The following is a 6000-nucleotide window of genomic DNA, read 5'->3' on the forward strand; positions in this document are numbered from 1 at the left end:
TTTGTCAAACGGCAGAGTTGCTGAGTTTCTTAGCTTGCATAGCAAGTCTTAACTCATTCAAAAAACAACCCTTCTAAAATTACATTGCAGTGCCGTGACCAGGATTCGAACCGGGTTTGCTGCGACCACAACGCAGAGTACTAAACACTATACGATCACGGCCGGCTACAAGAGCTGGCTTTGTAAAGCCTACATAGGCTGTGAAAGTGATGTGCACAAGCTGGCTAAACTCTTTTCATTTTGGTCTCGATAATGAATAAACTGAAGAAACAGTGGAGCTTTACACAGTCGGTAGGTTTTTTCTCATTCAAAAAGTGCCCTTTTTCCGTGACATTGGAATATCTCAATTGCATCCTCCTCACGTCATCTCTAATTCTCTAAACCCATTGGTGAGAAAACCTGAGTGCCCTCCCTCTGACCTTCTCCACCAATGTGAACAATAAAAAGGTACTGCTGAGATTTGAACTCAGGATCTCCTGTTTACTAGACAGGCACTTTAACCAACTAAGCCACAGCACCCATAAAAGTCATATATGTTGCAGATGTGAACACCCACACCTATTTGAATCAAACCAGTCTCATTAATTTAACCCACATCTCTGTCTAGCAAAATCACATCACAAAAGAGATGTCTTTTACTAATATTGGAAACGATACAGACACCTTCAATTGTCTAGCAACAGGGTTCTTAAGCTACGTTTTGGGACGCAAAGTGGGCCTGAGCATGTGAGAGGCAGTGTTGCCAAATCCTCAGGAAGGAAAGTAGCTATTGCTGGTCCTAAAAGTAGCTAGAAGTCGCTAAATGACGTCATCACATAATTTTCATAATTGGCCAAGTGGATGTAATTGTGATTGACGCTGTAGGAGAGAGGAATAACGCCTCGGGAGAGACAAAAAGTGAGTAAAAAACACCCTAAGTATGTTTAGAACTACAATTGAACTTTCTTCTGTCGATTCTTGTCTTTTTTCTGAATACTCACTAAATATAGCGACAAAGTCGCTAAGTTGGCAACACTGGTGAGAGGTGGGTAGCGAGATATCAGTAATCAATGGTAATCACATACTATTTCTTCGTAACTATGATCATTCGAGGACAGTACATTTTTCATTTGGGTCTCGAGATGAATAAACTCAAGAACCTCTGACATGAATTCTTAAACTATGATTTGGGACCCAAAGCGGTTATTAACATGTCATAGGTGGGTCGCGAGATATGAGTGAACATTCAGAATCATATACTATTTCTTCATAATGTTGGTCGTTCGAGGACACTGCATTTCTCATTTGGCTCTGGAGCTTAAAAATGGTAAAAACGTCTGAAACAGCAGATGAATCATTTCGTGTAAGTAATTAACCTACAATATGGTGGGGAACTTTGTCAAACGGCAGAGTTGCTGAGTTTCTTAGCTTGCATAGTAAGTCTTAACTCATTCAAAAAACAACCCTTCTAAAATTACATTGCAGTGCCGTGACCCGGATTCGAACCGGGGTTGCTGCGACCACAACGCAGAGTACTAACCACTATACGATCACGGCCGGCTACAAGAGCTGGCTTTGTAAAGCCTACATAGGCTGTGAAAGTGATGTGCACAAGCTGGCTAAACTCTCTTTTCATTTTGGTCTCGATAATGAATAAACTGAAGAAACAGTGGAGCTTTACACAGTCGGTAGGTTTTTTCTCATTCAAAAAGTGCCCTTTTTCCGTGACATTGGAATATCTCAATTGCATCCTCCTCACGTCATCTCTAATTCTCTAAACCCATTGGTGAGAAAACCTGAGTGCCCTCCCCTCTGACCTTCTCCACCAATGTGAACAATAAAAAGGTACTGCTGAGATTTGAACTCAGGATCTCCTGTTTACTAGACAGGCACTTTAACCAACTAAGCCACAGCACCCATAAAAGTCATATATGTTGCAGATGTGAACACCCACACCTATTTGAATCAAACCAGTCTCATTAATTTAACCCACATCTCTGTCTAGCAAAATCACATCACAAAAGAGATGTCTTTTACTAATATTGGAAACGATACAGACACCTTCAATTGTCTAGCAACAGGGTTTCTTAAGCTACGTTTTGGGACGCAAAGTGGGCCTGAGCATGTGAGAGGCAGTGTTGCCAAATCCTCAGGAAGGAAAGTAGCTATTGCTGGTCCTAAAAGTAGTAGCTAGAAGTCGCTAAATGACGTCATCACATAATTTTCATAATTGGCCAAGTGGATGTAATTGTGATTGACGCTGTAGGAGAGAGGAATAACGCCTCGGGAGAGACAAAAAGTGAGTAAAAAACACCCTAAGTATGTTTAGAACTACAATTGAACTTTCTTCTGTCGATTCTTGTCTTTTTTCTGAATACTCACTAAATATAGCGACAAAGTCGCTAAGTTGGCAACACTGGTGAGAGGTGGGTAGCGAGATATCAGTAATCAATGGTAATCACATACTATTTCTTCGTAACTATGATCATTCGAGGACAGTACATTTTTCATTTGGGTCTCGAGATGAATAAACTCAAGAACCTCTGACATGAATTCTTAAACTATGATTTGGGACCCAAAGCGGTTATTAACATGTCATAGGTGGGTCGCGAGATATGAGTGAACATTCAGAATCATATACTATTTCTTCATAATGTTGGTCGTTCGAGGACACTGCATTTCTCATTTGGCTCTGGAGCTTAAAAATGGTAAAAACGTCTGAAACAGCAGATGAATCATTTCGTGTAAGTAATTAACCTACAATATGGTGGGGAACTTTGTCAAACGGCAGAGTTGCTGAGTTTCTTAGCTTGCATAGCAAGTCTTAACTCATTCAAAAAACAACCCTTCTAAAATTACATTGCAGTGCCGTGACCCGGATTCGAACCGGGTTGCTGCGACCACAACGCAGAGTACTAACCACTATACGATCACGGCCGGCTACAAGAGCTGGCTTTGTAAAGCCTACATAGGCTGTGAAAGTGATGTGCACAAGCTGGCTAAACTCTTTTCATTTTGGTCTCGATAATGAATAAACTGAAGAAACAGTGGAGCTTTACACAGTCGGTAGGTTTTTCTCATTCAAAAAGTGCCCTTTTTCCGTGACATTGGAATATCTCAATTGCATCCTCCTCACGTCATCTCTAATTCTCTAAACCCATTGGTGAGAAAACCTGAGTGCCCTCCCCTCTGACCTTCTCCACCAATGTGAACAATAAAAAGGTACTGCTGAGATTTGAACTCAGGATCTCCTGTTTACTAGACAGGCACTTTAACCAACTAAGCCACAGCACCCATAAAAGTCATATATGTTGCAGATGTGAACACCCACACCTATTTGAATCAAACCAGTCTCATTAATTTAACCCACATCTCTGTCTAGCAAAATCACATCACAAAAGAGATGTCTTTTACTAATATTGGAAACGATACAGACACCTTCAATTGTCTAGCAACAGGGTTTCTTAAGCTACGTTTTGGGACGCAAAGTGGGCCTGAGCATGTGAGAGGCAGTGTTGCCAAATCCTCAGGAAGGAAAGTAGCTATTGCTGGTCCTAAAAGTAGCTAGAAGTCGCTAAATGACGTCATCACATAATTTTCATAATTGGCCAAGTGGATGTAATTGTGATTGACGCTGTAGGAGAGAGGAATAACGCCTCGGGAGAGACAAAAAGTGAGTAAAAAACACCCTAAGTATGTTTAGAACTACAATTGAACTTTCTTCTGTCGATTCTTGTCTTTTTTCTGAATACTCACTAAATATAGCGACAAAGTCGCTAAGTTGGCAACACTGGTGAGAGGTGGGTAGCGAGATATCAGTAATCAATGGTAATCACATACTATTTCTTCGTAACTATGATCATTCGAGGACAGTACATTTTTCATTTGGGTCTCGAGATGAATAAACTCAAGAACCTCTGACATGAATTCTTAAACTATGATTTGGGACCCAAAGCGGTTATTAACATGTCATAGGTGGGTCGCGAGATATGAGTGAACATTCAGAATCATATACTATTTCTTCATAATGTTGGTCGTTCGAGGACACTGCATTTCTCATTTGGCTCTGGAGCTTAAAAATGGTAAAAACGTCTGAAACAGCAGATGAATCATTTCGTGTAAGTAATTAACCTACAATATGGTGGGGAACTTTGTCAAACGGCAGAGTTGCTGAGTTTCTTAGCTTGCATAGTAAGTCTTAACTCATTCAAAAAAAACCCTTCTAAAATTACATTGCAGTGCCGTGACCCGGATTCGAACCGGGGTTGCTGCGACCACAACGCAGAGTACTAACCACTATACGATCACGGCCGGCTACAAGAGCTGGCTTTGTAAAGCCTACATAGGCTGTGAAAGTGATGTGCACAAGCTGGCTAAACTCTTTTCATTTTGGTCTCGATAATGAATAAACTGAAGAAACAGTGGAGCTTTACACAGTCGGTAGGTTTTTTCTCATTCAAAAAGTGCCCTTTTTCCGTGACATTGGAATATCTCAATTGCATCCTCCTCACGTCATCTCTAATTCTCTAAACCCATTGGTGAGAAAACCTGAGTGCCCTCCCCTCTGACCTTCTCCACCAATGTGAACAATAAAAAGGTACTGCTGAGATTTGAACTCAGGATCTCCTGTTTACTAGACAGGCACTTTAACCAACTAAGCCACAGCACCCATAAAAGTCATATATGTTGCAGATGTGAACACCCACACCTATTTGAATCAAACCAGTCTCATTAATTTAACCCACATCTCTGTCTAGCAAAATCACATCACAAAAGAGATGTCTTTTACTAATATTGGAAACGATACAGACACCTTCAATTGTCTAGCAACAGGGTTTCTTAAGCTACGTTTTGGGACGCAAAGTGGGCCTGAGCATGTGAGAGGCAGTGTTGCCAAATCCTCAGGAAGGAAAGTAGCTATTGCTGGTCCTAAAAGTAGCTAGAAGTCGCTAAATGACGTCATCACATAATTTTCATAATTGGCCAAGTGGATGTAATTGTGATTGACGCTGTAGGAGAGAGGAATAACGCCTCGGGAGAGACAAAAAGTGAGTAAAAAACACCCTAAGTATGTTTAGAACTACAATTGAACTTTCTTCTGTCGATTCTTGTCTTTTTTCTGAATACTCACTAAATATAGCGACAAAGTCGCTAAGTTGGCAACACTGGTGAGAGGTGGGTAGCGAGATATCAGTAATCAATGGTAATCACATACTATTTCTTCGTAACTATGATCATTCGAGGACAGTACATTTTTCATTTGGGTCTCGAGATGAATAAACTCAAGAACCTCTGACATGAATTCTTAAACTATGATTTGGGACCCAAAGCGGTTATTAACATGTCATAGGTGGGTCGCGAGATATGAGTGAACATTCAGAATCATATACTATTTCTTCATAATGTTGGTCGTTCGAGGACACTGCATTTCTCATTTGGCTCTGGAGCTTAAAAATGGTAAAAACGTCTGAAACAGCAGATGAATCATTTCGTGTAAGTAATTAACCTACAATATGGTGGGAACTTTGTCAAACGGCAGAGTTGCTGAGTTTCTTAGCTTGCATAGCAAGTCTTAACTCATTCAAAAAACAACCCTTCTAAAATTACATTGCAGTGCCGTGACCCGGATTCGAACCGGGGTTGCTGCGACCACAACGCAGAGTACTAACCACTATACGATCACGGCCGGCTACAAGAGCTGGCTTTGTAAAGCCTACATAGGCTGTGAAAGTGATGTGCACAAGCTGGCTAAACTCTTTTCATTTTGGTCTCGATAATGAATAAACTGAAGAAACAGTGGAGCTTTACACAGTCGGTAGGTTTTTTCTCATTCAAAAAGTGCCCTTTTTCGTGACATTGGAATATCTCAATTGCATCCTCCTCACGTCATCTCTAATTCTCTAAACCATTGGTGAGAAAACCTGAGTGCCCTCCCCTCTGACCTTCTCCACAATGTGAACAATAAAAGGTACTGCTGAGATTTGAACTCAGGATCTCCTGTTTACTAGACAGGCACTTTAA

At 40.9% G+C, this 6000-nt stretch overlaps 7 non-coding genes across 7 annotated transcripts; all 7 read right to left on the reverse strand.

Moving 5' to 3' along the window:
- Positions 1 to 445: 445 nt before the first annotated feature.
- On the reverse strand, positions 446 to 519 carry trnat-agu. Its single transcript has one exon. It is a non-coding gene; the product is annotated as a tRNA-Thr (tRNA).
- Positions 520 to 1464: 945 nt separating this feature from the next.
- Positions 1465 to 1536, reverse strand: trnah-gug. The gene has a single exon. It is a non-coding gene; the product is annotated as a tRNA-His (tRNA).
- Positions 1537 to 1822: 286 nt separating this feature from the next.
- trnat-agu lies at positions 1823 to 1896 on the reverse strand. The gene has a single exon. It is a non-coding gene; the product is annotated as a tRNA-Thr (tRNA).
- Positions 1897 to 3199: 1303 nt separating this feature from the next.
- On the reverse strand, positions 3200 to 3273 carry trnat-agu. Its single transcript has one exon. It is a non-coding gene; the product is annotated as a tRNA-Thr (tRNA).
- Positions 3274 to 4218: 945 nt separating this feature from the next.
- On the reverse strand, positions 4219 to 4290 carry trnah-gug. Its single transcript has one exon. It is a non-coding gene; the product is annotated as a tRNA-His (tRNA).
- A 284-nt stretch (positions 4291 to 4574) lies between these two features.
- On the reverse strand, positions 4575 to 4648 carry trnat-agu. The gene has a single exon. It is a non-coding gene; the product is annotated as a tRNA-Thr (tRNA).
- A 945-nt stretch (positions 4649 to 5593) lies between these two features.
- On the reverse strand, positions 5594 to 5665 carry trnah-gug. Its single transcript has one exon. It is a non-coding gene; the product is annotated as a tRNA-His (tRNA).
- Between the last annotated feature and the right edge of the window lie 335 nt (positions 5666 to 6000).

This window comes from Oncorhynchus mykiss, unplaced genomic scaffold (genome assembly GCF_013265735.2).
Source record: "Oncorhynchus mykiss isolate Arlee unplaced genomic scaffold, USDA_OmykA_1.1 un_scaffold_695, whole genome shotgun sequence".
Lineage (NCBI taxonomy): Eukaryota > Metazoa > Chordata > Actinopteri > Salmoniformes > Salmonidae > Oncorhynchus > Oncorhynchus mykiss.